We start from the raw sequence: 20,153 nt of genomic DNA on the forward strand, positions 1-20,153 counted from the left end.
AGTATAGCCTCATCCGTAAGGGCAGCACTCATGGGACAGACAGTGGCTTTGGCCAATTGAGGTTAAAAACAGACATTTTTCTGCACTTTTTTTTTTTTTTCAAGCAACATGTTGAAATAATGGCATTTTTCTCCATTTTATTTCAGTACCTTTTCTTTAGGGAAAACAAATTGAATGTGGAATTAAATAACAACAAATTTTTACTTGTAGGGGTCTTATAGGAGAGCGCATTGGCCTCTTCCTAGGCCAGTGTTATTCATTAATCACATGGCACAGTGAAGTGAATGCAATACCAAGCACAGCCACTATATAATGTACAGCGCTGTGCTTGGTATGCTGTGAGGAGGCCAAATCACTAACTGGAGTGCCAAGGTCTCCTCAAATAGCTGAACGGCAGAAAGGCCTCATATACCTTACTTTCATGGCAATAACATGTTGGAGTTTTTTTTTTTTAATGTTTAATTCCTTATCCTAAAAGCTGACACCCAAATAGGGACTTGAACCCTGGACCCTCAGATTCAAAGTTTGATGCTCTACCAACTGAGCTATCCGGAGAGTGATTAAAGTCAAGATTTTCCCTTCTTTTTATAGGTCCACCTTTTACCTTACCGTGCACTAGTACCTGCTTCCTAGAATTATAAAGGTAACTTTCACATATGTATTAGGGGATTACATTACCAGTGACTTTCTGGTGATAGCACCAGGAAATCAGCTGAGGAGCATGTCAATTACAAATAGGGGTTCGAGATCTAGAACAGAACACTGCCCCCAGTTTGATATACAAACTGTGACTAACCTGTCAGAACATGTTGGGCAGCATAGTGGTTCTAGCCCTCCAGCACCACTTTTTCCAGATCTTATATTAACCTCTGTCTGAAGTTTTGTAAAAAAGCAGGTAATTATAGCTCAGTAAAACCTTTATCAATCTGCTGTTGAAGTCACGGAGAAGATATATAGACGACGTCGCTTTCTACGGCAAATTATTGAACTGGATTTACGTGAACTTTTGAGCTTGTAATCACCCTCTCTGGCCATGACACCCTATCAGCAGCAAGTTCTTGGCAGATCTGAGGGCAAAACCCGGAGTCTAAAGATGCCACCTGTGAGTGCACCCTTATAACTATTTAACGCGCTGATAGTATAGTTGGTAGAGACGTTAGGATGCCTATAACAATGCAACGGGAAATTGGACACCCAAATGGACAAAAGTACCATAAAGTAGTCATACACAATGACAGGCATAAATTACTTAGGTAGACTTCTCAAGCAAGTTCTCTAGTTTTCACAACATAATCCAGTCTCCTCAGAGACTATCAAAAATTGCCAATGCTGACTGTATTTCAAGTCATCATGGCGGGGTATTGGGAAAAGTTGTCAACTAGCAATAATCACGCCTCGGATAAACCTCATGGGCTATGATACTGCCACTGCGCAAAGCTGAGATTCTACGTGAACTTTTGAGCTTGTAATCACCCTCTCTGGCCATGGCACCCTATCAGCAGCAAGTTCTTGGCAGATCTAAGGGCAAAACCCGGAGTCTAAAGATTCCACCTGTGAGTGCACCCTTATAACCATTAGTGATGTCTCGAATAGTTCGCCGCCGAATAGTTCCCGGCGAACATAGCTTGTTCGCGTTCGCCGCGGCGAGCGAACATATGCGATGTTCGGTACGCCCCCTATTCGTCATCATTGTGTAAACTTTGACCCTGTACCTCACAGTCAGCAGACACATTCCAGCCAATCAGCAGCAGTCCCTCACTCCCAGACCCTCCCACCTCCTGGACAGCATCCATTTTAGATTCATTCGGAAGCTGCATTCTTAGTGAGAGGAGGGACAGTGCTGCTGCTGATTTAATAGGGAAAGCGTTAGCTAGGGCAGTGTTTTGTGTCCACAGACTCATCTGCTGTAAGGACAGCATCCTGACAGGACCCCAAAAAGCCCTTTTTAGGGCTGGTACATCAGTCTGCTTTTTTTTTTTCTCCATATATATATATATATATTGCAGTTGTCTGCCCGTGTGTGAGAAGCTGCAGGCTCACAGACTGTACTGTGTCCACTGGCCAGGCCACCACTCATACCGTTACAGGGTGTCACACTCACAATACCTGGCAGATAAAAAAAAGCCAATTTATTTTTTCTCTGTGATATAATCGCAATTGCCAGACAGTGAGAGGCTGCAGGCTCACAGACTGTACTGTGGCCACTGGGCAGGCCACTCATACCGTTACAGGGTGTCACAATACCTTGCAGATAAAACTAAAGTCAATTTATTATTTCTCTGTAATAAATATAATCACAGTTGCAAGCCAGTGTGTGTCAGGCCCACACAGACTGTACTGTGCCCACTGCCAACCACTTATATAGGGTGGCACAGTACCTTGCACGCATAGTACCACTTATCTAAAAAAAAATGACAGGCAGAGGCAGGCCACCCGCAGGGGCCGTCGTGGTGCTGTGATTTCCACTGGCCCTGGAATAATGCCCAGTGTTCAGAGGCCACGTACCCTGAACCTGAAAAATTCAGAGAAAATAGTTGACTGGCTTACACAGGACACCCAATCTTCAACAGCTTCCGCTAAGAACCTTGATGCACCATCCTCCTCCAGCTCAGCTTCGGTCACCTGCTCTCAAGTTACCACTCTTCCGCCCGCCGCCACCACCACCACTACCACCACAGCCACCACTGCCACTTCACTTGATCTGTCAGAGGAGTTATTTACACATCAGTTGGATGAAATTAGTGATGTGCAACCATTATTGCCAGAGGATGAAGATAACAGGGATATGTCTCAGTCAGGCAGGATTACACACATGGACGTACAGTGTGATGATGATGATGTTGTACCCGCTGCTGCTTCCTTTGCTGAGGTGTCAGATACAAGTGAAGTGGTTGATGATGACGATGTGTCCGTGGATGCCACGTGGGTGCCTGCTCGAAGAGAAGAAGAGGAGGGGGAAAGTTCAGAAGGGGAGACAGAGAGAAGGAGGAGACGAGTTGGAAGCAGGGGGAGGTCGTCGCAAGGAGCTAGTGGCACAGTCAGACAGCATGTATCGGCACCCGGGGTCAGGCAGACAGCACGCCAATCAACGCATGCTGTTGCCACCACCAGAATGCCGTCATTGCAAAGCTCAGCAGTGTGGCATTTTTTTTGTGTGTCTGCCTCTGATAACAGCAATGCCATTTGCAACCTGTGCCAAAAGAAACTGAGTCAAGGGAAGTCCAACACCCACCTCGGTACAACTGCTTTGCGAAGGCACATGATCGCACATCACAAACGCCTATGGGATCAACACATAAATTACAAGCAGCACACAAACTCAAAGCAGCCATCCTTCTCCTGGTCCAGCATCTTCAGCCACGTCATCCACTGCTGTCCTCCTTGCCCCCTCTCAACCATCCGCCACTCCGTCTCTCGCCTTGAGCAGTTCCTGCTCATCTGCCCACAGTCAGGTGTCTGTCAAGGACATGTTTGAGCGTAAGAAGCCAATGTCACAAAGTCACCCCCTTGCCCGGCGTCTGACAACTGGCTTGACGGAACCCTTAGCCCGCCAGCTTTTACCATACCAGCTGGTGGAGTCTGAGGCCTTCAAAAAATTTGTAGCTATTGGGACACCACAGTCGAAGGTACCCGGATGAATTTTTTTATTTTTAAAAAGGCAATCCCAAACCTCTACTCTGAAATTGAAAAGGAAGTCATGGCATCTCTGGCATACAGTGTTGGGGCAAGGGTCCATCTGACCACTGATACCTGGTCTGCAAAGCACGGTCAGGGCAGGTATATCACCTACACTGCGCATTGGGTCAACCTGCTGACGGCTAACAAGCATGGAATGCGTGGCTCTGCAGCGGAGTTGGTGACACCTCCACGATGCAGGCAGGCCAACTGCCACCTCCTCTACTCCTCCTACTCCATCCTCTTCCATAACCTCCTCGGCTGAGTCCTCTTCTGCTGCGGCGTCTGGCTGCACATCAACTGAATCCCCCCAGCTCCCCAGGGGCTATTCCACATCCCGGATACGACAGTGTCACGCTGTCTTGGGGTTGACTTGCCTTAAAGCAGAGAGCCACACCGGACCAGCACTCCTGTCCGCCCTGAACGCACAGGTGGATCAGTGGCTGACCCCGCACCAACTGGAGATTGGCAAAGTGGTGTGTGACAATGGAAGCAATTTGTTGGCGGCATTGAATTTGGACAAGTTGTCACATGTGACGTGCATGGCACATGTGTTGAATCTCATCGTACAACGCTTTGTGTCTAAGTACCCAGGCTTACAGGACGTCCTCAAGCAGGCCAGGAAGGTGTGTGGCCATTTCAGGCGTTCCTACATGGCCATGGCGCACTTTTCACATATCCAGCAGCGAAACAACATGCCAGTGAGGCGCTTGATTTGCGACAGCCCGACACGTTGGAATTCAACACTCCTAATGTTCGACCGCCTACTCCTACCACGACCACGGCGGCAAGGACAAGGCGCTTTACAGATGTGTTGTTGATGGAGGACATGCAGAGCTTTTTCAGTCCTACACATCGCCACAGCCCTTTGGGATCCAGCCTTAGAGAACGACTCGACCGACAGGTAGCAGACTACCTCGCCTTAACTGCAGATATCGACACTCTGAGGAGCGATGAACCCCTTGACTACTGGGTGTGCAGGCTGGACCTGTGGCCTGAGCTATCCCAGTTTGCGATAGAACTTCTGGCCTGCCCCTCTTCAAGTGTCCTGTCAGAAAGGACCTTCAGTGCAGCAGGAGGCATTGTCATTGACAAGAGAAGTCGCCTCGGTCAAAAAAGTGTTGATTACCTCACCTTTATTAAGATGAATGAGGCATGGATCCCGAAGGGACTAACAGTGGGGGATACGTTTGACTAACAAAAGGTCTGATGACATGCCTTGGCCTTAAAATGGTCCCCACACCGCTGTATTTAATGTCTGCATACCGGATGACTTTCGTGAATTCTCCGCCACCAACTAGGGTTCAAGCCGCAATGTTTTAGTCACCTTTCTGCCTGGAAAACATAAATTTTTCCGGCCGCTGCTACAACAGCGGCTGCAACAATACCATTATTTTTCAGGCATGTGTACATGCCTAATTTTTCTGGCCTCTGGTGCTGCACTGTGGCTGCAAAAACAAAACAAAAAAAAAAGGCACATACATGTGTCAATTCCCCTTCGTGATCGTTACATTGTCGTGGTGAAGGGGCTTGCGTATCACAATGAAGCGATCATCACCTCTATGAGTGTGTTGGCAATGTTGCCACACCCCAGATGATAAGGCCGTTGCTTCATTATGATCAGACCAAAAGCGATCGGCTGGATAATTTTTCATAGAAAAAACATTCATTTTCTTTTTTTTTTTCAAGTTGTATGGTTTTTTAATACATAAAATAAAAAAATCATAGTAAAGTCTCTTAATAGTTTATTAGAAATAATGCAGACAATTTAAAAAATCCCCATCAATTCCAATACAAAGCAAGTACAAAGCTCAGAACTAAATTATTTCAGGATGTCGTAATGGTTCGTTAATTCGACAATGGTTAATCAATTCGACACACGTCCCCGGATATGGGACGTAACAGGGATTAAACTGATAGGAATAGTACTAGTTAAGACACCACTCATATAGGGTGTCACAGCACATTGCTCCGTGCACGCGCAGTGCCCCAACTTGGGAGTAAGAGGACCGACCAAGCTGCTTTTTCCATCTCCCGGTTCCTAAAATCAATTCAGTTTGGTGTATGAGAGTTTGGTCTGTCACTGTGAGGGCAGTCGAAGGTACCCGGCCTAAAATTTTTTTCACAAAAGGCAATCCCTGATATGGGACGTAACAGGGATTAAACTGATGAGAATAGTACTACAGAAAATACCACTCATATCGGGTGTGACAGTAAATTGCACGGCGCAGACGCAGTGACCGTGGATTAAAACAAAGGGGAGGGAGCCAGCGTTTTTTTAACCATCTCTCCGTTCGAAAAATCTATTCAATAAATGGACCCCGGATTGGGGACGTAACAGGGATTAAACTGATGAGAATAGTACTACAGAAAATACCACTCATATCGGGTGTGACAGTAAATTGCACAGTGCAGACGCAGTGACCGTGGATTCAATTCAATTCACCTTTCGGGGACCCTTGGTGTTGTACGTGGCTGGGTGGAGGAAGAAACCTTCAATGACATCAACGAGACATGGCTAGCTTGGTATCCAACCTTGTGCAAATGGGGAGTTTGCGGTTGGGCAAATGGACTGTTTGCGGTTGTTTGCAGTGCATTAAAAGGGGAGTTTGGTCTGTCAATGTCTGTGAAGCGGGCGTAACCCTTACACTACCTGATCGATACAACATCATACCTGATCGTATACACACACTGGATGTTTTAAAGGGTTTCTACCACAAGAAATACTGTTATGTAGCTGACTGACATTAGTGATGCGCTAATGTCAGCACTACATAACAGTATTTTTTTTAACGTTAGTCCCTGCAGCCGTTTTTGTTAAAAAAGCACTTTTATTATATGCTAATGAGCCTCTAGGTGCTATGTGGGTGTAAAATGAGCACCTAGAGGCTCCGTCCACTCACCCATTATGCTGCCCAGGTCCAGTGTTGTGCCCGCCCAGCTCCTCTTGATTGATGGCACGGTCCGCCGCATCGCTGCCGAAATCCCACGCCTGCGCCGTTCACTTCTGTCTTAGGCACAGGCGCAGTGAGTGAAGGCCGCTCTCCTGATGCCGGCTTCCTCACTGTGACGTAGTCGGCGCAGGCGCAGTGAGGAATCCGGCACCAGGATCGCATCATTCACTCACTGCGTCTGCGCCGAAGACAGAAGTGAACGGCAGCGATGCGGCGGACCATGCCATCAATAAGAGGAGCGTCAACTATGTAATTTTCCATGGGAGTTTTGCCATGGATACCCCTCCCGCATGCCACAGTCCAGGTGTTAGTCCTCTTGAAACAACTTTTTCATCACTACTGTGGCTAGAAAGAGTCCCTGTGGGTTTTAAAATTCGCCTGCCTATTGAAGTCAATGGCGGTTCGCCCGTTCGCGAACATTTGCAAAAATTCGCGTTCGCCGTTTGCGAACGGAAAATTTTATATTCGCGACATCTCTAATAACCATTTAACATGCTGATATGATAGTTGGTAGAGACGTTAGGATGCCTATAACAATGCAACGGGAAATTGGACACCCAAACAGACAAAAGTACCATAAAGTAGTCATACACAATGACAGGCATAAATTACTAAAGTAGGCTTCTCAAGCAAGTTCTCTAGTTTTCACAGCATAATCCAGTCTCCTCAGAGACTATCAAAAATTGCCAATGCTGACTGTATTTCAAGTCATCATGGCGGGGTATTGAGAAAAGTTTTCAACTAGCAATAATCACGCCTCGGATTTTTTATTTTTTTTTTCTTTCTTTTTTTTTTCTTTTCCTCAGTTCAAAGACACTCGATAATCACACATCATTTCAAGCAAAATTAATCACAAAATCGAGGCCTTAAAAAACATCATCGGGAAATTCCTAAACCAAAATTGTTAGTCAAGATACCTCAAAGAAGTCCTTTCCATTGCGTAATCTTCCAAATATCCTCTGCCTTATCTTCTCCATTTCTTTTCTTGTCAACCAGATAAACTGTAAATAATCTTGATAAAAAAATCCTTCTACAATCTTCAGGAGAAAGAGACAAATGCTTAAAAACTAGAAGATTTCTCATATCCCATAAAACTTCTTTAAAAATACTAAAAATAATCCAATAAATACGTGAGTCTTTTGGGGTTTTAAGATCTTGACCAACTAAAACACATTCAAATAAAAAATTGGAGAGACCTAAAAGCGCTATAAAAATTCTTTATAACATCTTAAAACATTGTCTGGCAAAAGGACAGCTCCAAAAAGCATGCTGAATGTCCTCAATTCCTCTACAACCCGCTCTTGGACATTTATCTGTCACTGGAATCCCTCTACCATATAACAATGCTCTGGTTGGGAGACGACCATGTAATAACAACCAAACAATGTCTCTTTGTCTATTTGTTAGACCAAAAACATTAAAATGTTTCCACGTCTTACTTGCTTGTACATTATTACAGAATGGCACATCACATAAAACCTCTTTACTTTTATAATGTTGCATTATTTTCTCTTTCTCAGGGTTACCCAAAGAGCTTAGCTCATACTGATCATTAAAGAACTTGAGGACCACATAGAAGGAAGGCAGTACAAATGACATTGGTCTCCTCAAATCCTTTCCACACCAGCCCCACTTGATAAAAAGCCATCCTGCTAAATATCTGCACATTTGAGACGTTCTAAAAGAGCGCTTAAAAGTCTTAAAAACATTTAAAAAATAATGCATTTTTAGAAATAAGTCAATGTTTGGAAAATCATATCCTCCCATTCTGCTGCTGCTCATTACAACTGTCCTCTTCACTTTCTCAATGTTTGATCCCCAAAAAAACACAAAAAGCTTTCTTGTCATTCTTTTAGTCCATAACTGTGTAGGTGGAAAAATCACTGCTGTATACAGTAGTAACGGGAGGATCACAGTCTTTATAATTAATATATTCCCTTTCAGCGACAAATTTCTCAATTTCCAAAAATGTATCTTCATATCCACTTTCTTTTCCAACTCTTTGTAACTACTCTCTCCTTTAAGATCTTTTCTAAAACCAATCCCCAGTACTTTCAGTTCATTCTTTTGGATCACACCCTCCACCTTTACATCCACCTGCCTACCAAAATTACATAGCTGAGTTTTACTCCAATTAATTGACATCCCTGCTATACAACAAAATATTCTTGTATGCAAATTAACCCTATTTAAATCTGCTTGTGAACTACAAATAAAAACCACATCATCCATATAGCCCAGGGACTTCACAGTTCCTCCATTACTACCAGGGATCAGAAAACCATCCACACACTTGTCCCTCTGCACATTTTTCAGTAGAGCTTCCATAATACAAATAAATAGTATTGGAGACAGCGGGCATCCCTGCCTCACACCAGATAATATCCTAATATTCTCCCCAACATGACCATTAATCAAAATCTGACTGGTAGCTCCTTGGTAAAGCCCCTTTATAATTAACAACAACTTCTCAGGAATCCCCAAGCGTGCAAGTGCCGCAAACATGAACCTATGAGAAACCTGATCGTATGCCTTCTCAAAATCAATTGATTCAGCCAGTAAAACCCCATTATTCAAATTTGTATGATACACAATATCCCTTAAAAGCATCAAATTATCAGAAATTCTCCTGCCCGGTACTGCACAGGTCTGATACTCCCCTACCATCAAGCCAATCATTTCTGACATCCTAGCCGCTATGATTTTGGTAACAATTTTGTAGTCACTATTTAACAAGGATATCGGGCGCCAGTTTTTGATATCTCTTTTATCCCCCTTCTTATGAACCAACGTAATAACACCTTTTTTCATAGAATTTGATAAAATAGCTGTGTTAAAAACATATTGCACAACCCTACCTACCTCCTTACCAATAAAATCCCAGCATATGTTATAAAACTCAGCGGGGAGGCCGTCCGAGCCTGGAGTTTTCCCTCTCGCCATCTTCTCCACAGCCCTTTTGACCTCCTCCTCCTGCACCTCATTATTTAAAACACAAATCTTCTCATCAGGGATATTATTTTCTAAAATCATACAATAGTCATCTATTTCTTTTTTGCTAGCTTTACTTTCATTACTAAAAAGATTATTATAAAAGCCGGTAATCTCATTCACCATATCAGATCCAGTTGCTTCACCTGTTGATGTTAAAACAGACTTAAAACAACCTTTGGGTCTAAAACACTTTTTTAAAAAACATCGGGAACACTGTTCATTTTCTTCCATATGCTGTATTTTTGCCTGATACACTATATCCTTCCCTCTGTTTTTAAGATTTGCCTTTATTTCTTCTTTAATCTGCAAAATTTCTTGATCCACTTCTAATCCTATCTGTCTAAATTTTTATAATGCTTCCAGCTTGGATACTGTCACGGAACCATGAACCAGACGTACAACAAGAGATAAGTGAAAATAAGAAGGCTTTATTGAAAATAAAGCTGTAAAGCAAAAGTCCAAACGGATGGTGAAACCGAGCAGAGTCTTTGCGAAGCCAGAGGTCAGGAACCAGAAGGGTAGTCAGACGAAGCCAGGATCAGGAACCAGCAGGGTAGTCAGACGAAGCCAGGATCAGGAACCAGCAGGGTAGTCAGACGAAGCCAGGATCAGGAACCAGCAGGGTAGTCAGACGAAGCCAGGATCAGGAACCAGAAGCAGCAGCAGTCTTAGAAGCATGTGAACACAAGAGGACCAAGCAAGGAACTGAAGCCACAGACCTCCTATATATATGAGCTAGGCATCCAGCTCCTCCCAGGGGAAGGAGGAGCCGCAGGGTGGAAGGCTACAAGAAACCCAGGACCCAAGATGGCCGCCAGCACATGTCAAACGAAGGAGAGCAGCAAGCAGGTAAGACCATGACAGTACCTCCCCCTCAAGGGCCCCTCCTCCGCGGAGCACAAAACGGTTTCTGAGGGAAGCGTGCGTGGAAGGCTCGGAGCAAGGCAGGAGCATGGACATCTGCGGAGGGAACCCAGGAACGCTCCTCTGGACCATAACCACGCCAATGGACCAAAAACTGCAACCGACCGCGGACCAGGCGTGAGTCCAGGATATTGCTCACCTCATATTCCTCACGATTGCCCACTTGGACCGGACGAGGCCGAGGAACCGAGGAAGTGAAACGATTACACACCAGTGGCTTCAACAGGGAGACATGAAACACGTTGGAGATCCGCATGCCAGGAGGAAGCGCAAGGGCATAGGCTACCGGGTTTACCCTGCGAAGCACTCGGAAGGGACCAACAAAGCGAGGCGCCAGCTTGGGAGTGGGCACTCGAAGGTTGAGGTTGCGGGTGGACAACCATACACGGTCTCCGACCTGGTAGGAAGGAGCAGGCGCTCGTCTGCGATCAGCCTGGAGTCTCTGGCGCTGCGCAGAGACCTCAAGGGACTTCTGGATCTGTACCCAAGAAGCACGTAGGACGGAAAGGTGATCCTCCACAGCCGGAATATCCTGGGGAGAGAATACCTCCGGTAACACGGCAGGTTGGAACCCATAATTGGCCATGAAGGGAGACGTCCCAGAGGAAGAGTTCACCGCCGTGTTCCTGGCAAACTCAGCCCAAGGCAGGAGGTCAACCCAATTGTCTTGGTGATCGGAGACATAGCAACGAAGGAATTGCTCCAAGGCCTGATTGGATCGTTCTGCGGCCCCATTGGACTGAGGGTGGTAGGCCGAGGAGAAGGAGAGATGAATCCCCAACTGGGAGCAAAAGGCGCGCCAGAACCTGGACACAAACTGACTCCCCCGATCCGACACAATCTCCTTAGGCAAACCGTGCAACCGGAAGACCTCCCTGGCAAAAATCGTGGCCAACTCTTGTGCAGAGGGTAACTTCTTGAGAGGAACACAGTGGCACATTTTGGAAAACCGATCCACAATCATGAGAATGACCGTATGGCCTCGGGATGCAGGGAGGTCCACAATGAAATCCATCCCCAGGTGTGACCATGGGCGCTCCCCTGTGGCTATGGGTTGCAGAAGGCCCAACGGAAGGTGCCGAGGGGACTTACTCTGGGCACAAACGGAGCATGCCGCTACATATGCGGCGATGTCGGAACGTAGGGAAGGCCACCAGAACAGACGTGAAACAGCCCAGGACAGCTGATTCTTTCCAGGATGCCCCGCGGTCTTGGAGTTATGGTAGGTTCGCAACAACCGAGTGCGCAACTCCTCAGGCACAAAACATCTGCCGTTGGGTCTCCCAGAGGGAGCACCAGATTGAGCCGCCAAAATCTGCTCACCCAGGGGAGAGGTCAGGCTGGTGCGAATGGCGGCCAGGATCTGATTCGGAGGTATGACCGAAGTCGGAATCGACTCCTCCCTGGACAGCTCGGAGTACTGCCGTGATAAGGCATCCGCCCTGATGTTCTTGGAACCGGGTAGGTAGGAGACCACGTAATTAAAACGTGACAAGAACAGAGCCCATCTGGCCTGACGTGGTGTCAATCTCTTGGCCTCAGAAAGGTAGGTCAGATTCTTGTGGTCCGTCAGGATGAGAACCGGAACCACCGAACCCTCGAGCAAGTGCCTCCATTCTTTAAGGGCCTGCACGATGGCCAATAACTCCCTGTCACCAATCTGATAGTTGCACTCCGCGGAAGACAGTTTCCGGGAGTAAAACCCACAAGGAAGCAGAGGACCCTCTGGTGTTCTACGCTGAGACAGAAGGGCGCCTACTCCCGTCTCAGACGCGTCCACCTCGAGGACAAAGGGCAACCCAGGGTTGGGATGCGACAGAATCGGAGCCGACACAAAGGCGGACTTTAGGGCCTCAAAAGCTCGGATGGCCTCGAGCGGCCAGACCTGGGAATTACTGCCCTTCCTGGTCAGATCCGTGAGAGGCTTGGCCAGCATGGAAAAGTCCCTGATGAACTTCCGATAATAATTGGCGAAGCCCAAAAAGCGCTGCAGGGAACGAAGACCACTGGGCTGGGGCCACTGTAAGACAGCCGAAACCTTCTCAGGATCCATGGAGAACCCCTCAGCGGAAATGATGTAACCTAAGAAGGTTACCTGGGATCGGTGAAATTCGCATTTCTCAAGCTTACCGAACAGCTTGTTCTCTCGTAACCGTTGCAACGCTCGTCTGACATCCAGAATGTGGGCCTCCATGGATTCAGAATATACCAAGATGTCATCCAAATAGACTACCACACACTGCTGCAACAGGTCACGGAAAACATCGTTGATGAATTCCTGAAAGACTGCGGGCGCATTGCACAACCCAAAGGGCATAACCAAGGATTCGTAATGACCGGTCCTGGTGTTAAACGCGGTCTTCCACTCATCGCCCGCCTTGATCCTTACCAGGTTATATGCCGCCCTCAGGTCGAGTTTGGTAAAGACCGTGGCCCCTTTAAGGCGATCGAACAGCTCGGAAATCAAGGGTATCGGGTAAGCGTTCTTGATCGTGATGCGATTGAGACCCCTGTAATCGATGCAAGGCCTCAACTCACCACCCTTCTTTTTCACAAAGAAAAATCCAGCCCCTGCCGGGGACGAAGATTTGCGAATGTGTCCGCGTGAAAGCGCCTCCCTCACGTACTCCTCCATGGCCTCATTCTCCGCTACCGACAGTGGATAGACTTTGCCACGAGGAGGAACGGCACCAGATTGTAACTCTATGGCACAATCGTATGGGCGGTGCGGAGGTAGGGCAACCGCGCGCACCTTATCGAATACATCCCGGTACTCCTCGTATTCAGGAGGCAACAGAGAGTCCGAGGAAGTACACAGCAACTTGACAGACCCATGGATGCAACTAGCCCCACACTGCGGTGACCACGAGAGGATCTCGACCGATCTCCAATCGAAAGTCGGATTATGCTTCTGGAGCCAGGGGTACCCCAAGACCACCGAGTAGTGTGGAGACGAAATAACCTGGAGGCAGACCGACTCTCTGTGAACGGCACCAATGGCTATCCCCACTGGAAGGGTCTCATGAGTCACGTGTGGCGGCAGAAGGGGTCTGCCGTCTATCGCCTCAAGAGCCAGTGGGGAACCTCGAGCCTGCAGAGGAATGGAATTGGCGGCAGCAAACACACTATCAATGAACAAACCACCAGCACCAGAGTCCACCAACGCCTGGGTCGTCACCGAGCCCCCGACCCAGGAGAGGACAACAGTGATCAGTGGTTTGTCAACACGGGAAACCGGGGACGAGGAGACTCCACCCAAGATCTGCCCCCGACAGGATCTCAGGGTACGAGCGTTTCCCGGACGGTTCGGACATGCCAACCGAAAATGCCCACCAAGACCACAGTACATGCATCGGCCCTCGCGTCTCCGGAGTGCCCTCTCCCCCTCGGACAGGCGAGCAAACCCCAGCTGCATGGGTTCACCCCCAGACAAGTCATCCCCAGGAGGCGTGGGAGGAGAGGGAGGCACGGGTGGGACAGCAAACGTAGGCACCAATCTGTTAGAAGACCTCCGCAGGTTCTCCTTAAAGGAAGGTCTCTCCCTGAGTCTGGAGTCAATCAAAATCAGGAAAGAAATAAGAGACTCGAGCTCAACTGGTAGGTCCTTAGCTGCAACCTCATCCTTCAAGGCATCCGAGAGACCATGAGAGAAAGCAGCGACCAGAGCCTCATTATTCCAGCCCACCTCTGCTGCCAGGGTACGAAACTCAATGGCGTATTCAGCTACGGATCGTGAACCCTGTCTGATGGACATAAGGAGCTTCGCAGCAGAGGCAGCACGAGCCGGCACATCGAATACCTTCCGAAGAGAAGCAACAAAACCGGAAAACTCGGCAACCACCGGATTGTTGTTCTCCCATAAAGGGCTGGACCAGGCCAAGGCCTTGTCCGAGAGCAGCGAGATCAAGAAGCCCACCTTTGATCTCTCAGTAGGAAAGGCATGTGGCAGCAACTCGAAATAAATGCCCACCTGGTTAAGGAAACCTCGGCACTGAGTTGGCTCTCCCCCAAAGCGCTGTGGAAGAGGGGCAGAACCGGTCATACCCCGAAACACCGCAGGCGCAACAACAGGTGTCGGGGTAGACTCTGGCGCAACAACCGGAGCGGCAGTAGGAGCGAGCCCAGGAGCGACAACCGACCCATCGGCAACGGGAGCGAAATGAGCCGTGCGTTCAAGCAGGGTTTGCAACGCCACAGCGAACCGACCCAACAGGTGATCCTGCTGATCAAGTCTGGCAACCAGCGTGGGTAGCGAGGATGGCCCTGTACCGTCAGAATTCATGGCTTGGTCCTAATGTCACGGAACCATGAACCAGACGTACAACAAGAGATAAGTGAAAATAAGAAGGCTTTATTGAAAATAAAGCTGTAAAGCAAAAGTCCAAACGGATGGTGAAACCGAGCAGAGTCTTTGCGAAGCCAGAGGTCAGGAACCAGAAGGGTAGTCAGACGAAGCCAGGATCAGGAACCAGCAGGGTAGTCAGACGAAGCCAGGATCAGGAACCAGCAGGGTAGTCAGACGAAGCCAGGATCAGGAACCAGCAGGGTAGTCAGACGAAGCCAGGATCAGGAACCAGAAGCAGCAGCAGTCTTAGAAGCATGTGAACACAAGAGGACCAAGCAAGGAACTGAAGCCACAGACCTCCTATATATATGAGCTAGGCATCCAGCTCCTCCCAGGGGAAGGAGGAGCCGCAGGGTGGAAGGCTACAAGAAACCCAGGACCCAAGATGGCCGCCAGCACATGTCAAACGAAGGAGAGCAGCAAGCAGGTAAGACCATGACAGATACAAGAACAGCATCCTTCCTTTTTTTTTCCTATGCCTTCCTAAAACCAACCCTCTTAAAATATTTAGCAAACTCTTCTTTTGCCCAATCCCACCAAACAAGCAAACTCTTAAAATCTGGCTGACAGTACACACAGGAATCAAAAACTTGCTTAAAACCCATTAATACGTCCTCTTCCTTCAACAATTCAACATTTAATTTCCAAATTCATTTGCCAAAGAAGATGGATTCATTGACACTGATTTCAGCACAAACAATCTTATGATCGGAAAAGGAAGTCGTCATTAGAGAACAACGAAAAGCTTTAACACCTTCTGACACCAACACATAATCTAAACGAGATTTGCAGCGCCCACTATCTGCAAAATATGTGAATCTTTCCTCAGTGTCCACCATCAGCCCCACATCAGTGTAATGCAAGTCTAGTATTATATCATTTAGCACAGTTGAGGTTGCGTCCACCCTAGCTTCAACAACGCCTTCTCTATCTTTGACAGATCTAATGCAATTAAGATCACCAGCTACCACTGTAAAATCTCTGCCAGGCAAATAAAACTTTAGAGTCTCAAAAAAAGGCAACCTTGCTTGTTTCTCAGCAGGAGCATATATGTTGAAAACACGGATCCTTTGTCCTAAAAACTCCAAGTTTAAAATCATAAAACGCCCAGATAAAACAATTTTACAGTCTAAAACAACAACATGACTACTTCTAATTAAAATACCAACTCCTTCACTTTTATTATCCAGACCTATTGACCAAAAGGACTGTCCTTTCCTCCATTCACTCTCATGAGGAGAGGATCTTATTGCACATTCCTGTAAACATATAATATCAGCTTGCACATCCTCCAAAAAATCAAATACTGCTGCCCTCCTGACACTGGAGCAGATTCCCCTCACGTTCAGTGTGGCTACAACAATACTCATCATCACAAAAAATATTATTTTCTGAAACTTATCCATCATGACTCTGATTTGCTGTCATACCCACCAATCTTTCTACTCAAGCTGTGCTCAACATCAGGCGACCCCTCAGAGGAGTCCCTATCACTATGATAAATTCCAGGATCAACAGTATCTTCCTGCCGTCCTGACCAACTACCACCTGTCTTATAACGCTTTCTTTGGGAACCAATCACCACATCTTCATCAATATCAATCTCTTCTTCTTTGCTATCCAGTTCCCCCACCTCTTCTTCACTCTGCAATTCCTGCTGCTCTGGCGTAATCCCATCATCCTCACTTCCTTCCTCCTGACACTCCATGTTTTCACCTTCTCCAATAACAGGGTCTAGACATATATCTTCGCTACCTGCTACCTCACTAGAAATGCCTCCTTCAAACAAAAACACACACCCTGTCTCCACCTTTTGTCCACCATTTTGAGTAACAACCTGAGTCTCCATTTTAGATTCATTAGCAGTTTCAAGGCTCCCCTTTTTACCAGCCGACGCCTTAAATTTTCCCTCCACTTTTCCTTTACCACCACCAGAGACAATAACAGAAACTCCTGAAACCTTTTCATTACTCTTGTTTTCCTGATTGCTTTCATTAGGAAGCTCTTTTCCTGCTTCTTCAACCTTAGAACCTCCAACAATATCAGCATATGTTTGCTTCGCTTTCTTCCAGACAAAGCATTGTTTTGCTAAATGTCCACCACTCCCACATACATCACATGCCTTAGGAGTCTTACAATCTTTAGCTACATGCCCAGTCTGGCCACAATTTCTGCAACACTGACCATTTACAGGACAATTTGCTTGGATATGCCCATATGCTTTACATTGTCTGCAGAAACTAATCTGTCCATCGTAAAAATCAAAAACCTCTCTCTCCTCAATTAGAAAATGTGTTGGGTATACTTTTAACACCATGTGGCATATTAACATCCGGTTTCAAACAAACCAAGTACTTCCTTTTACAGTTCAGATAACCATGCTTATTCCTCAATCTCTCCACAAATTCCAAAGCTGCACAATATCTTGCCAAGAACATACTCACAACCTCATCAGGTACCTTGGGGTTGTACATATGAACAATGACAGTCACTTTTTTCTTCTCAGAAAGTGGTTGCACTGATACTTTCCTCAAAGTTTCATTCTGTCCTTCTTCTTTCATCTTCTTCAGATCCATGAATACACGTTCACATAAGCTTGCAGAGACAAAGGTAATATCATAAATGTCTTGGCGAGGAAAATCCTGTAACCCCAATACCTGATCTACCTTAAGGTAATCCAGTTTCTTCAAGACATCATGCACAATCTGGTCCAAACCAACCTCCTTCCGATGTTCAGTCGCAACAAGAAGTCGCACTGTATCTTCCAATCCTTGAGCCATCTTGCAGGTCAAATACACTCAAACCCACAATCAAACTCAAAGACCCCAGGGCCCCCCGCAAGGAGGACCCTGTAAGATCTCTCTAACCCAAGCACCAGCCGAGTCTCCTCAACTAGTCCTGAATCAGAAAATAGCAACAAATAAACGAATAGCTTTTCAATCAGCAATAATCACGCCCCTGATAAACCTCATGGGCTATGATACTGCCACTGCGCAAAGCTGAGATTCTACTAGTGAGACATAGAAGAGCTAAAGCAGTGTAGTGATTAAACCTGTGGAGACACCCAGCAGTCAGTAAATGCAGAGCTGGGAATTGTGGGAATGGATTTGCTAATATTTTATGCATACATTGTGGGTGGGCTGTTGCCCCGGGCTATAGGGAGCTGAAGATTGACATAAAATACTGACTCTTTTGTCCACTTTAGCTCTGTGTTAGTAGTTTCCCTAGATAGCCTTCCTGAAATGACTAGAACCACACGGTGGGTAGTGCTACACATCGTGTGCCCAAAACTAATTATGACAAGGAAATAGTGCCCCTGACAGTAATAGCGCCACATACATAACGCCCCCTAAAAAGTGTAGATATGGATACAGTTAAATGTTGCCGTTCCCTGGGGAGCCAGTGGTACCTACTTCTAGCGGCACCGCTGCCTAAGTCAGGTTGGGCCCACCACCCTCCATCTAAAACATTAATCTCCATTGTTATCATTGTACACGTAGGACATATCATCTCTAAGATGTAATCGGTTCTTTGTAAATCTTCCCATAAGAAAAATGATCAAAGGGGCAAGTATTTAGCTCCTAAATTAGCTTTTGTGGTGTTCTCCGAGTTGGTCGATGCAACTTAGTTTCCTAGTCACTTTCGCAGTCTTCATTTTTCTCATCACTTTTGATCCTTTGCCTCATATACCTAACTTTCATGGCAATAACTTGTTCGAGATTTTAGTTTTTTTTAACGTGTTTGATTTCTCATCCTAAAAGCTAACGCCCGAACAGGGACTTGAACCCTGGAGCCTCAGATTAAAAGTCTGATGCTCTACCGACTGAGCTATCCAGGCTCCCTGAAGAGTGACTGAAATCATGACTTTCTGATCGACTGCCTTTCCCTTCTTTTTATAGCTCCACCTTTTACCATACCGTGCACTAGTACCTGCTTCCTAGAATTATAAAGGTAACTTTCACATATGTATTAGGGGATTACATTACCAGTGACTTTCTGGTGATAGCACCAGGAAATCAGCTGAGGAGCATGTCAATTACAAATAGGGGTTTGAGATCTAGAACAGACCACTGCCCCCAGTTTGATATACAAACTGTGACTGACCTGTCAGAACATGTTGGGCAGCATAGTGGTTCTAGCCCTCCAGCACCACTTTTTCCAGATCTTATATGAACCTCTGTATGAAGTTTTGTAAAAAAGCAGGTAATTATAGCTCAGTAAAACCTGTATCAATCTGCTGTTGAAGTCACGGAGACGATATATAGACGACGTCGCTTTCTACGGCAAATTATTGAACTGGATTTACGTGAACTTTTGAGCTTGTAATGACCCTCTCTGGCCATGACACCCTATCAGCAGCAAGTTCTTGGCGAATCTGAGGGCAAAACCCGGAGTCTAAAGATGCCACCTGTGAGTGCACCCTTATAGCCATTTAACGCGCTGATAGTATAGTTGGTAGAGACGTTAGGATGCCTATAACAATGCAACGGGAAATTGGACACCCAAATGGACAAAAGTACTGTAAATTACTTAGGTAGGCTTCTCAAGCAAGTTCTCTAGTTTTCACAGCATAATCCAGTCTCCTCAGAGACTATCAAAAATTGCCAATGCTGACTGTATTTCAAGTCATCATGGCGGGGTATTGGGAAAAGTTTTCAACTAGCAATAATCACGCCTCGGATAAACCTCATGGGCTATGATACTGCCACTGCGCAAAGCTGAGATTCTACTAGTGAGACATAGAAGAGCTAAAGCAGTGTAGTGATTAAACCTGTGGAGACACCCAGCAGTCAGTAAATGCAGAGCGGGGAATTGTGGGAATGGATATGCTAATATTTTATGCATACATTGTGGGTGGGCTGTTGCCCCGGGCTATAGGGAGCTGAAGATTGACATAAAATACTGACTCTTTTGTCCACTTTAGCTCTGTGTCAGTAGTTTCCCTAGATAGCCTTCCTGAAATGACTAGAACCACACGGTGGGTAGTGCCACACATCGTGTGCCCAAAACTAATTATGACAAGGAAATAGTGCCCCTGACAGTAATAGCGCCACATACATAACGGCCCCTAAAAAGTGTAGATATGGATACAGTTAAATGTTGCCATTCCCTGGGGAGCCAGTGGTACCTACTTCTAGCGACACCGCTGCCTTAGTCAGGTTGGGCCCACCACCGTCTATCTATCTAAAACATTAATCTCCATTGTTATCATTGTACACATAGGACATATCATCTCTAAAATATAATCGGTTCTTTGTAAA

The 20,153-nt window shown here is 46.4% G+C and overlaps 4 non-coding genes and 2 pseudogenes across 4 annotated transcripts; all 6 read right to left on the reverse strand.

The window, feature by feature from the left end:
- Nucleotides 1-482: 482 nt before the first annotated feature.
- Nucleotides 483-555, reverse strand: TRNAQ-UUG. Its single transcript has one exon. It is a non-coding gene; the product is annotated as a tRNA-Gln (tRNA).
- A 743-nt stretch (nucleotides 556-1,298) lies between these two features.
- LOC120987394 lies at nucleotides 1,299-1,439 on the reverse strand. The gene has a single exon (XR_005776009.1). It is a non-coding gene; the product is annotated as a U4 spliceosomal RNA (small nuclear RNA).
- Nucleotides 1,440-7,290: 5,851 nt separating this feature from the next.
- LOC120987412 lies at nucleotides 7,291-7,444 on the reverse strand (annotated as a pseudogene).
- A 10,337-nt stretch (nucleotides 7,445-17,781) lies between these two features.
- Nucleotides 17,782-17,893, reverse strand: LOC120987413 (annotated as a pseudogene).
- A 764-nt stretch (nucleotides 17,894-18,657) lies between these two features.
- Nucleotides 18,658-18,730, reverse strand: TRNAK-UUU. The gene has a single exon. It is a non-coding gene; the product is annotated as a tRNA-Lys (tRNA).
- A 741-nt stretch (nucleotides 18,731-19,471) lies between these two features.
- On the reverse strand, nucleotides 19,472-19,612 carry LOC120987387. The gene has a single exon (XR_005776002.1). It is a non-coding gene; the product is annotated as a U4 spliceosomal RNA (small nuclear RNA).
- Between the last annotated feature and the right edge of the window lie 541 nt (nucleotides 19,613-20,153).

The sequence above is a fragment of the Bufo bufo genome, chromosome 1, assembly GCF_905171765.1.
Source record: "Bufo bufo chromosome 1, aBufBuf1.1, whole genome shotgun sequence".
Lineage (NCBI taxonomy): Eukaryota > Metazoa > Chordata > Amphibia > Anura > Bufonidae > Bufo > Bufo bufo.